The 13,222-nt window shown below is 43.7% G+C and overlaps 1 protein-coding gene across 1 annotated transcript in view; it reads left to right on the forward strand.

Annotated features, from left to right (window-relative positions):
* The first annotated feature begins 496 nt into the window (after positions 1–496).
* cskl (c-src tyrosine kinase-like) overlaps positions 497–13,222 on the forward strand; it is a 44,355-nt gene continuing 31,629 nt past the window's right edge. The window contains exon 1 of the mRNA XM_084541671.1: positions 497–890. The gene's annotated coding sequence lies outside the window, so the exon portion shown is untranslated. The remainder of the gene's footprint in view (positions 891–13,222) is intronic.

Genomic DNA, 13,222 nt, shown 5'->3' on the forward strand with positions numbered 1-13,222 from the left:
ACTGGAAGTCAAACTGTTAAGGCCATCGTGCTTCTTCGCGGGCTAATCTTATTTTTAAGGCAGACGTCTTGATTTGTCATGTGTCCGTTTAGAGGAAGTCCTGTCATTGTACCTGCTGGGAGTGGAACTGAGCCATCATTAACACACCTGTATTTTATTAATACATTAGGTTTATTTAGGACAACCTACATTTTACAATGCAGGTGGACTACACAGGTTATAAATAGTTGAACAGCTGGCACCCTGTAACTCCTGTTTACACTTACCCTGTCTGCACTCTACCCACTTTATTCACTTTATTCATACAGCTGTGCTTACATCCTCTGTGGATGGTTTAAAATGCTTAGTTATTATCCTCAGGGACATGTCAATCAAAGACACCTGTATGAAAGTCCCCATTGAACTTATTCAACAAGTGGCTTTGGTACAAATACTTGAAGATGTATTAGTATACTGCAACATATCCATCCTGTAGTAGTACTACAAACTATGGCTACGTGCCTGTTTAGCTCAATGGAAAGCTGCCCCCTGTAACAAGTGTGCCATCGGTTGACAGTCCTACCTGTTGGCCGCATGGTTGTGCTCTCAGACCGTCCGCCCGGCGGCCGTGCCAGCCTTTCCTCCCGCGCATGCGCGTTCCGTTGACGGAGCGGAGACCATTTCCTTCCAGCAGCAGGCCTCCTCGCAGAGCTCCGCCGCGCGCACGCGAAACATACACACATAACGCGGACAGAGCACAGACAACCGTCAAAGCAAAGCCACGTTTGGGATTGTCTGAATCTGAACACGGCAAACAACTGGATGCCCCCCGCCCGCAGGACTCCTCCTAATGGGCCTTCATCGCTAATTTGCAGCAACATCTGGTCGACAGCACAGCGGTATCTTTTTGGGTGAGTTGGCCACAGCGCGGTGACTTGTTTTGTCTCGGGGTTTGTTGCTGCCGCTTCTGCCGCTGCAACGTTTTAGCACGGGGAGGTAGGGGGTCGCCAGGGGATGCCGTTACCGTGTCTCGTGTTCCGTTTTTTTTTTTTTTTTTTGGCTCGGGTCTGCTTTAGCTTCACGTAGCGGCCGTGGAAGTGTTTTGTTGTGACCGTGTGCCGCTGTGCGGAGCTAACGTTAAACCTCACTGAGCGTTAGCGTTAGCCGCTAGTTTAACGTGTAGTGTAACGTCACTAGATCCGTTATCGGACACGGTTTAACGTTATGCTAGGTCCTGCCAGATTTTTAGCCTTCTCGTCTGCTGCCCAATACAAACAGAAGATCTGTCAGCAGAGGAGAAAGCACACCAACAAAACAAGTCAGCTGTTAGCATTACAATACCTACTGTTGTGTTCATCTTATGGGCGATTTTGCGGCTGTGCCCAAAACCTCAGAGTCACCCCATTTTTTTCCCCCGTCCTGGTTCCATAATCGGACACCTTGCTCCCTTCTACGTCTTCTTGTGGTGTTGACCCTTTTCTGTGGCTGTCAGATGTGTTTATTCAGTGTGCTCTGTGGGGAAACACAAAACTAGCAAACAAGAATCCTTGTCTCATTGTTTTGCGGCCAGGCGGATGCGCCAATTTGACTTCATGTAAAAATGAACTGGCACTGATTGTAGAGGAGAATCACCTAGCGTGTCGCTGGAACAGTCACCTTGTCTAGTTAGACTTGTGCAAATGCTGTGATCAGGCTTTGTGGCATTTACCTTTTTTTTTTTTTTTTTTTTGCTGAGAAGTCGGGACGATAAATAGGAGACAATTGGTCCACCGTCCGATAATGGACACGGTGTTTGCCTCCTTGCACTAGAACGGTGATCGAGGGAGGTCCGGCCCCTTGGCTTGAGGAAACACTGATCCGTATCTCTCCACAGATCATGATTTAACATGTCATCCACCATTGCAATCTTAGCCAGCAATAGTTTTATGGGAATGCATGTCACTTTAAGTAGTTGAATAAATATGTTACTACAGAGTTGCCCTGTTAATAACGTCAAATAATTGTAAAACTGTAGATATTCTGTTTATCCCCATAGGGAAATTGCTTATTTTTTAGCTCCACAGGGAGGTAAGACATCTGGTTAAGCTACAGTACACCATCCTTGAAGGAGTAGAGCTCAAGTGCCTTGCTCAAGGACATGTAAACAAAGTGGATGCTCGCAATCACAAAGGTTTTCAGGAGCGTTTTATTCAGCGCTATATGTATTTGATAGCACACCAGCATGTATCCTGCTCTCCCCGCAGCTTTCGCCGTTGCTTGTTAGATCCTCACTCGGGGCTTCGAGGTAACTGTCTGACATGTTGAAATGCACATACCTTTGCAAGCCACGGCACGACTGACGAAAGCGGTGCACTGTCTGCAGTCTATCGTGGCTTTTCCACGCTGTTCCCATGGTGTAGTTTAGGTGAAGACTGACTGTTCTGCTTTGTAGTAAATCTAATCGTCTCCGATCTTACTCCTGGGTAGTTGTCAGGGAGGAAAATCTCATGATTAGCGTATTATCTCTGTGCCCATGCTCGTTATCTGACATATCAGCTCACTGTGGTGGCTCCAAATCTGGAATATCATCTGTTCAGATCTTGTTGCCTGTTTTAATAACCGATTCCCTCAGCAAGTTTGACCTGGGATTAGCTTCGGCATTATATTCTGAATAGTAGCCCTGGCACAAAAAAGACTGTCTGATTGGATAGATGGCCGCATTGCACACTTTGCTGTTTTCTGGATTTGCTGCACGTTAATCTTACGGAACTCTGTTTTTAGACCCATGTCGTATGTTACGGTTTAAAGACGACTCCACAATTAGGACTGGAAAAAACAAACAAAGAAAAACAGTTGTAAGAATAGATGCCCTTTGTTTGCTCCCACATACTTGCCCACCTGTTTTTAACTCCCATGCTGCTAGAGTGAGTGCTGATGAAGCAGCAGGAGAGCTTAAGAGTTTTCTATTAGAGAAATCTGTTACTAGGATTGGCTGGAGTGAGGTGGGGGCGTGAGGGCCTGGCATTCATTATCCCCAGAGGAATCTGTTGAACCAGACAACAGCATCTTAGGAATCCATATGCTTTCGTCTGTCAGGGCCAACCTGCCGCTAAGTGTTTTTTGTTTTTTTTTGTTATTGTGTAAATTCATGTAATCTGTATGTGAGAAAAGTGCCAGCCCTCTGAACTGACTCTGGTCTAAGAAGTGAGACTGTGCAGGTCTCCATCTGTTAAGTCAGACCCAGCTAAAACAGGTGGCAGAAGCCTCACAGATGAGCTCTTCGACCATAGTTGTCTCCTCCCCTGTCTTTTTTTTTTTGTCAATGGCTCTCTCACCATTTCACTGACTGACTGATGGCTACATCAGAGTAGCCTAATCGAAGTGCAGCCTGACGAGGACTAGAGGTGACAGCACAAGTCTTCAGGCCTCGAAACGTGTCGGCTCCCTTCTATTAAGTGACGAGCTATGGTTTTTAGGCAGAGGGGGCAAACACTGTCAGATCTTCCCGAAAAAATCTGCAAGGAACTGAGTGGCGTTACTGTCTCATGTTAAGCTTTGAGCCTGGCTTATGTGATCAGCAGGGGAAGTAATGGCTCCTCTGTCTGTACACTGACCATCTCATTGGACATTTGAAGCCCGTCCAATGCCCTGCTGACCTCAACACAATGGCTGCGTTTAGCTCGATTTCCCCCTCCAGACTCCTCTCCCCGATGCTCACTGTCTTTTTAAGCAGCACGCGCAATAACAGTGGCGGGATTGATCGCGGCGACTTTAGCGCCGAGTTTAACCGTGTACTGACACTCGCGATCAGCAAGAACACCACAGATGGTGCCAGACGTACTTTGCACAGTGCCGTGCGTCGCGTCACTCTGCATAGATTCAGCATCATTTATTTATTTCATGGCTGTGTGCATTTCAGCAAGCTGTCGTGTCGCGTGTTAGTCGCTAAAAAGCCAAGTGCAGAGAGTCGACAGCAGCACATGTGGGTTTATACACAAATGTATTTCGGTTATTTTAGTGTGGTATCTGATGAAGTGTTTCCACATTGTGTGTAATGCGTTCTTACAGTAGACCTTGCGAGAAGCAGAGATGCAGGTCGTTTTTTTGGATGCTTCAGTCCATTTGTATGGGATGAGCGATAGAAAGTGAAACTGGCAACGGAACTGCCACTGCACCTGCACTGCTTCCTCTTTTTCTGCCATTCTGCCCCCATAGAGACTGAATAGGTGCAACATACAATACAGCTGTGCACATCTGTTTTGTGAGGTGAACAGTAACTTCCTCGTCTCAGCTGGTAAGTGATCAGGATGTTGTTGTTTTTCTTTGCAGTTACCAGGCATTGCTTTCTTTCTGGCTCTTGTCTGTTAACGATGATATTGGATTGCCTGCTAATTAGAGATGCACCGATTTATCGGCTGGTGACCGGAATCGGCCGATTTTCACGTGATCGGCCATGACCGGAGACCGGCCGGTCAGTCTGACATATGCCGATTTTTTGCCGGTCAAATGCACTCGGGCGCCGCATAATTTACATCGCCTTCTCTCTCTCTTCTCTCACCGGTAGCCTGACTCTGTCCCTCCGCTCCGAGACAGCGGGCCCCTCCCGCATCACTCTCTCTGTCACCTGACTGCACCTGGATCTCTCTCCTCTCTGACGGAGCTACCAAACTCAACTGTTTCTGTCAAAGTTAACGTGTTGTGTCGGGCTTTTATACAAGCTAATGGACGTTAGCATTAGAGCTAGCCTGTTAGGTTACGTTACAAGGCTGGTAAATGTTGGCTGCGCTGTTTCTAACCTACGTTCACTTTACTAGTCCCAGCTTCACCGTCACCACCTTTTTTTAAATATTTGTTAAGAAAATCTTTAAGGCCTCTATTTTCTTCTCTTCTTCTCTTTTCTTTCCTTTTCTGAGCACCGGACTAGTGCTGACCGGACATTTTGAGCGTACTGAACTTCAGATCAAACGGCAACATCAAATTTTGATCAGTGGCCAAACCATTTTTGTGTTGGGGGTGGGGGGGTTCTTGACCACTATTTCAAGGACAATTAGGAAGAAAACAAATAAAAAGCCTTTATGTAACTCAAATATTACACATTTTTTTCCACAAATAGGCCTATTTTTATTTTATTTTTTTCCCCACACCAGGAGTAATTTATATAGTTCTATTTTTATAGTGATAGCGATTATCTGTTCAAAAAATGTTCTATTAAAGAAAAGATAATATTAATATTCTATTAAAGAAGAGAAAATAAATCTTTGTGTGTGTTGTAAAGTGGTTAGAAAAAATGAAATCGGAATCGGCTAAAATCGGTATCGGCAGGTCAAACTCAAGAAAAATCGGAAATCGGAATCGTCCGGGAAAATTGTAATCAGTGCATCTCTACTGCTAATGTAGTAAAGCAAATATAGTTTACACGTATGCATTTCGTGATTATGTTCATTTCCAACTTTTCTCCAGATTTCGGTTTTGATTAATCAACTTGTTCAGTGACAGAATTGGTGAACAACTAGGGCAAAGTGATCATCCCTTCCAGCCGAGCCTTTTGCTTTCTGTCCTTATAAGTTACCTATCCCTAGTTGTTGCAGATTCATTTGTTGTTTCTTGACAAATCTTTCAATGAACCGATGAATCAACGAATGATCATATTTGCACAGTGTGAAGGTTATTTTCCAGTCTTAGCCTCCCTGTTAATAGAAAATTGACTGAAAATACTCCTAAAAATAAATTATAAACCCTTCTCCAGTGCCTCGAGAAATCAGCAAGTAAAAATTGTTCCTACTACGTTGTATCTTCTTCTCAGTTCGGCACCTGCTGAGTTGTGTTACAAGCCCCCCCCAGCCTCACCCCCCTCCCTCCTTGCAATCACGCTGCCCAGCAGAATAGCGGCATTGTGGCTGCCATCTTGCGTGCAAACTCGGCGAGGTCTCTCCATCTGGGCAGCGGCTTGACAGCTCCTTGACGTCCGGGAGCCTTCTCCCGCCACGCCTGCTGGCTAGCTGCACAATGTAGGCAATGAGGAGAACTGCAGGCCTGACACATGCCTTAGTCTTTCACTACGCCCACAGGCCCCGGAGATTTCCTACTGAGAACCGCTTGACAAAAGGATAATGATATTCCAGCGCTTTAGCATTTCTGTGTTTATTTTCAATGGCTTGTTGCTTCAGGAGCTGTGGTGGCAAAGATAAGAGACTGTTTTGAACACACTGTAAATGCCCCGGCTCTCTTTTGAATGTGAAGAAATCATATTATTTGTGTGATAGCATGCTGTACATTTATGAAGTAATGTTGTGTCATAAAGGGAGCCTGATGACCACCCCGATCATTTCCACTAACCTGCAGCAGAAATGTTTTATTACCCATACTATTTTTTTTACCCGAGGTAATCATTTAGAAATGGCGTGGTAAAAAATTCTTTGGGTCCAAGAAATAAATCAGCTGAAACTGCAGAGTCACCATCTTCGTTATGGCCTCACCCTTTACTAATCGTCCCACTTGTGTTCTGAGAGCTACTTGGTGGAGCCAACCAGCATGTAGTACATAGTAGTTTTCTTTGGATGGATGATCAACCCATTTCTGGAGTAGAGAACACATCCTTTTTAAAGGATGGGATATTTTGTAGGGTGTTTGAACTTCTGGAGCCAAGGATCAAGCTACCCTCTCCTTCCTACATTAGCTTTGACAGCGCTATTCCAGTCGCACAGTGCATACATGATCTAAGAGAATACAAATAAGATTCACCACTGGGGTCGGTGGTGTACTTCGAAAGTAGTTTCGAAACTGCAATATCTCTAAATGAATCAATACTGAATCTATTTGGGACGCTGAGAATCTGAATCAAATCCCTTCACGAAATTATTGGCGATACCAAGCCCTACTCTAGAGGGAGTGTGTTGTATTTTGTCCCGATTAAGTAGTTTTGCCCTCGATCTGATACCGATGTTTTAATATTCAATATCGACCGATCAAGTCCTGATCTGATCTTACTTGTATCACGTATAGACTGTGCAAATAGTGCCGTCAAAAATGCTTTTCGAATATAGCGATGTCAAAGCTAATCTAGGAAGGAGAAGGTTTACGTTACGTTTTAATGTAATGTTCAGTGTTTGTTCATTCTGGGCCGCCATTGCGCAAGCCGCCCGCCACTAAAACAGAAGAAGAAGAAGAACAAGAAGAAGAAGAAGAAAAAGTTGTCTTCTTCTTCTTCGTTTTCTTTTTGGCAGCTTTGCCGTTAGTCAGCTGCCGTTAAAGCAGAAAAGGACAATGGCGCTTTGATGCTACAGGGACATTGAAGTGATGGCCACTATAGGTTCTCCTACATGCTTGGAAAGAGAGGGATATTTTTCGTCTGTAATCTGCAACCAAGTTCTACACACTGGTCCTTTAAGTCCATTATCCTCCGTTTTGTGTTAAACATTTTGACTGTATGGTGGTTTCTGGGTGTTTCCAAAACACTAATAACCTCCATGGGCACTGAACCCACTGGTGCTAATAAGCTGTTTGTGCTGTGTGCTGTGGTGTGCCCTAAATTATACCTTTCACATATCCGGTTGTTTTTGACCAAATGAGCCTCGGTTTCCTTTTGAAAAGCTTGAAAGATTTTTGTTCTTTGTTCTTTGTGATTTGCTGGTCTGATTAGTCACATTGACGCAAACCATGATGACCAGCTAGCGTGATCTGTTGAGATAGAATCCCACTGGCATCTGATCTTTTCCGATTAACTGGTTACTAGTTACGGTACCAGTAGCCTCAGTCATTGTACTATCGTGTACTTTGCCCCAGTCTTTGTTTAACATTAGCACCATTGGTCTGATAAGATTAGCTTTTTTTGTCCTTAGGAAATTTCAGGTTTGAACAACTTTTATCTTGCCTGTATGCACAATAGAGGAAAAAATGTTTTTGCAAGTAAATGGGGTTTTTAAAATCCACAGAAAAAGGGGGTCAGATTGAAAAGTCATGTTGTAATCAATTTTTCAAGTATTACAATGGCAGTTGCGTGGTGTGGGTACGGGCCTAAATTAGGGTCACTACCATTTCAAGCTTGTACCTGTGAGGATGTGGAAATGAAGGCTTTGTCACTGGATTTTCACTGCCACTGTGATTCAGGTGCAAAGACCTGCTCAGACTTTTGACTTGTAACTGAAGTGTCACAATTAGTGAACTTGACACATTGTTTTCTGCTTCATATTTACACCCAAAGTTTACATGCACAGACTTGATTTATTTTATAGGTTAGGTCTTAAATGGTTTATATTGTTGTATGAAGTTTATTTCCAAGTCCTAACCCTTTTAATATGTAGTTGTTTTCTCCGGATCTTTCCCCCCAGTGGATTAGCCTAACCATCTGTTCATTTTTACCTATAAACTGATTTGAATTCCCAGAAATAATCAACTAGGTCAGTCATTAAGCATAGAGCGTATCTCCCTCTCACAAATAGATGTGTTTTATCTATATCTTGTGTTGTGTTGTATGCTTTGTCTAAACAGTGTTGTGCTCGGTCACATGCACACTATGTCAGGCACGCAAATAAAAAAAACCAAAAAAAAAAAACCCAGTCTGCCACCTGAACCCTAGGCACAAATACACCGTCGGCAGGAAATGGACTGTAACAAAGTCTTGTTGCCAACATGTCCTTTCTGTTTGGGACTCCCCCCCCCCCAGTTACCAAAACTGTCTGATCAGTCTGCCGTCCTGGGCTCAACACCTGTGTCATGCTTCACTGAAGTGCTTCATATTTAGGCCAATAAGAGGAAGTAAAGAGGAAATGCAGTCAGGCTGTAGATGTGTGTGTTTTTTCCATTTATAGATACATAAAACCCTGCTGCAGTGTATTGTGACTGGTGTGAAGAGAACACAGGACGACTCACTTGTGATGATGATGACGACGATGATGACGATAAATCCTGTCTGAGCAGGGAGGTTCCAGAGCTTCCTCCTTTTCATCTGCTGCCCGATGCATTCCAGAGGAGTTTTTGTGCAGTTGAGTCATCAGACGCGCTTCAAAGACGCCGTAAACGCCTCCGCTTTAATGATGTCACATCGACTGCTGAAAAGTAAAGTGACCTGAATCAGTTCTACCTCAATACAGCGTTTTCCTTTCAGGGAAGATTTCACTTGATCTTTTTTTGTTTTTGTGCGTGGAATTTCCCTCAGGCACTCTTTTTAATAAAAGCGACGTATTTCTTCCAGATGAAAGATCTGCGCAGTGTTGAGAAGATTGGTGTTGACTGTGGCCTACATCTGGGCATGTTGCTGATACACCAGCTGATGATTTACAGGCCAGCATGTAGCTAGCTAGCTAGCTAGATGAATCCTTAAATGGGTGTTTAATGATGTATTTAGAAGATTGATGAGATTGATGGTCCATCTTTCTTGCATCGCAATCCTAGGTGTACAAGAACCACAATCGGATGTGTTTTAAGCCACCACTTACAATGCTGCCTTCAATAGTGTGACTTGACCTGAGTTTTTACTCCCACAACTGGCCTATGTAGAGCCGATGACATAGGGGGCTATGCTGGTGGAAGCATTTATAACTCTACTCCGGTGTGTTGACTTTGCTCTGTATTTATTCCGCTAACATGCTAGTAAGGGACTAGTCACTCGTGTCTGGTTGCTCAGTGTAATTCAGGCAGTGCTTACTGGAAGTGGGCGACTCACGTTGAAGTTAATGAAATGTTAACAGCGGTTACTTCTTGGAAATCACAGCTAAAACAGAAAATAGAGAAGGCATCTGAGTAGATGGTGTGTGTGGGAGGCTGAACAAGGGAGTATTTTCTATCCTTGTCCAGCCACTGAGAGATGCGAGCGAGGAAATGTATTCCTGACCAATCACACTTGTTGCAGCCTGTGTTGCTGACACATGTTAGACGTTTTACATTTTCTGGGGAGGTGTATGTCAGGCTATATGGAGCTACGCCGTACCTACGCTGTAGAAGTGACGCGCCACTATAAATCTAGCTTTTATACAAGATCTAAAAAAAAATAAATAAATGGTTTGTCATTGAGGAAGCTGGCATCGTGTTCTTCACCAGTCACTGAGGATTAGTGTGTTTGTTTTTCTGCCAACCATGTCTTATCTGGTGGTCCTGCTACACTTATTGGCTAATGGCGCCTTTAATGTAAGGGATGCATTAGTAGGCACGACGCAGTAACTGCTGTTGTTGATGTATATCATTTTTAGTAATACAGCTAAATTTGCATTGGCTACAGGAGTCTGTGCTCAGCTGTGGGAAGCTGGTAAGAAGCCTATTCACCACTCTTGTAGAAATTGTTACACAACTACATTTTTCACATGTGTCTCCATTCTTTTTTTCTGCCTTCTAACTCATCTAGCTATACAAGCTACTCCGACTTGCGCGCACATGTTCGTCACTCACGCACACAGAGAACATCCGCTATCCTCGCTGACGTCCAGACCACGCTGGGGTCAGCGTCAGAGGAAAACCAAGCCACCCGTCTCGAGTTTCTGCAAAGCTCCTTCTCGAGTCTCCTGGGAGCGTAAGAATGTACCGACCATTTCAGATACACCGGCCCCTCCCTGCGTATTAATTTGACTCCAGTGTTAGCCTCATTGTGTCAAGTAAGGGTCAGAGTTTGGATAAATGTTTGGCTGCACATTATTTTTATAGTTGTTGCCAAATAAGTTTCCTGGATTTAGCTCAGCCAGGCGGCAAGAAGACTGTGTATTGTTATTGGCATTGGAGATGCTTCATGTTGTCACTGTAATTTTCTTGTAGTAGTAAAGTGTAGTTTTGTTCATATTGTCCCAGAACCAATCCTGAAGTCTGATAAGTGTATGGCCATATATTCATATGTTTGTCAGGGAGACACTGACAATTTTAAGATGTTACATTGACATGTTAATTGACATAAAACAATAGTCATGATGATTCTGACAGGATCCCAGAGAAACACTAAGGCTGTGTTCATTCAGTAGTTTTATTTTATTTGGACTAAATTGACGAATGTGGGTTTTATTTTTCTTGTATTTTGGAGCGGCCCTTAATGTCGCAAATCTTCCAAATCTTCCGGCAGAGTGAACAGGGAGATGGCGTGTGTTTGTATATCATCGCATTCTGTATACATGTTTGGGACGGAAAGACAAACTATAGTTTATATCATGCTCAGCAATATTTGAAGTATATTGGATGTTAGCCCATACTTCTTAGAATGACCTTACGTCCAATACGCTTCAAATATTGCTGAGGATTACAGAAAGGTTTCTCTTGAATCCCGTATACCTGTCCCTTGACTGTGAGAGCCAACAGGGTCATCATGGCGTACAGTGTGTGTCAGACTTTCAGGAATTTACTGAAGAGATCCCTGAGCCCTGCTCTCTGCAGGCAAGATTTGCTGTTTGCTGCCTCTGCAAACACCGGCTCTGCATTAGCAGAAAGTCTCCTCTGTGATGCCTCTTGTGCGCCTCACTGTCTACATGGGTTTTCTCACCCACACCATCACCTCAACACCCTATGTCCTCTTGTGCAGGTGAAAACAGACTTTAGACGGGCTGCCCAAATGCATTTTTTTTCCCAGCCTACACATCGCTCTGCAGAACACACATGCACTCTAACACTTAAACACAGCTGTGTGTTCTTTTGGTCTATATAAATGTATTCCCTCTGGGCTTCTCCTTCTGTTTTCTTATGTTACATTGTGTTTTCTTGCCTGACAATGGTTTGGCAGCTCGTGTTGGCTGGCTCTCCGCGCGGGGATCCAGAGTTGTTTTCTCCTTTGATCAAAAGAGGTGTGAAGTGTAAGAGAATCTGTCTTGGTTGGGTACACATAACAGCTGATGCAATGCTGGATAGTAGGAGCTGTCTATGAGCACGTCACTGCATGTGAATTTTAGTTGGAGCTATAATATGATTTAATACGACTTAAATTGCACTTAATAGGGCATGATACAAATGTAAGAAGTGGCGATATGTGCTTTGGTTTCTGTTTGACACAATGTGTGACACGCAGTCAAAGCAGCGTTGCGCTGATTTACTACTGACAGTTCTTCTTTCAGCTAATTAGGCTAAATTTCCTAACCTAGCCTATGAAAAGAAACCAATGACCTAGTTAATATTGTCTCTTGGGTTGGACTATTGTGGCTGAAATGGGAATGATTATTAACTGGTTATTCTGCTAGATAGTTTGAAGGGAATGGCTGAGAGAGGAAACTGAATACTATTGTTGTTTTTCGGGATATTGTCATTTTCTGCATTATATAGACCTTTGTACTGATGCTTGAATAATTCCATGATTATTAATCATTGAATCTGAAAGGCTTCAATAATAACAATAGCTCCCAAGAGCCTGTTTTAGTTGTTGTATCAGCAGCTCTGCATCGGTGGAGTTTTCTAAGGAACAACCTGCTAGACGTGTCAGGGAGAACAGTAATTTGACTTCGTGTCAGTGTGTGTGAATATGCAGATGTGTGCGAGCGCTCACATGTGGTTCAGCCTGAGCAGGCAAATGTGCCTGTACCCCGCAGTGGAGAGTGCCCCCGCAGTGTGCACTAATGCAAGTCTGTGGTTGTGAATTAATAATTCAAAGTGCTGGCATAACTGGGTGGAGACTCTATTATTCATGGTGGGCATTGGAACCGACAGATGACTGCTGTTAATATTAAGGGCCGGCACATACAGCCCTCCGCCGAGTAACCAGGCAGTCTTCGACAGCTCCCTCCGTCCTCTGGCACCTAAACCCAACACTCCTCTACACTCCTCCGACTCCTCCTCTTTTGCTATGTCCTTGCTCCCCGGAACTTTGTCCTCCATCTGTGAGTGTCTTTTACCGTATGATTTTATATTATCTGTTTGGCGCTTTCTGCAAATGTAGTAGTATGCGTTTCATATATCTTATCTTCTTTTCACTCTACCTCTCCAACCTGGTGATTAAAACTCAAATTCACCTTCTTAGATTACAAAACACTGTTAGTTAATTCAAGCAGTGTCTGGTATTGTGCCAGATTGGTTATGTAGTAAGTACAGGACGGGCACATGATTGACTGCTGTCTGTCTTTTGTCACAACCCAATGACTTTAATGTTTTCACAGCTCTGTTCAGTCAGCACAGTCACTGTGTTGACTGTGTCTACCTTATTTTTAGTCTCCAAACACTGAATTAATCTTTTTTCTCAATTTGGGATTACTTATTGCGCAGGTAATCTGTATAATCTCCTTTCTGAGCCATAATAATATTCCATTGTCATTTGCAATTTTGTGTTCAGCTTCTCCCTGTCTGGCTACCCTGCCACCTTTCTCCACCCTCA

Source organism: Chelon labrosus (genome assembly GCF_963514085.1).
Source record: "Chelon labrosus genome assembly, chromosome: 3".
Classification (NCBI taxonomy): domain Eukaryota; kingdom Metazoa; phylum Chordata; class Actinopteri; order Mugiliformes; family Mugilidae; genus Chelon; species Chelon labrosus.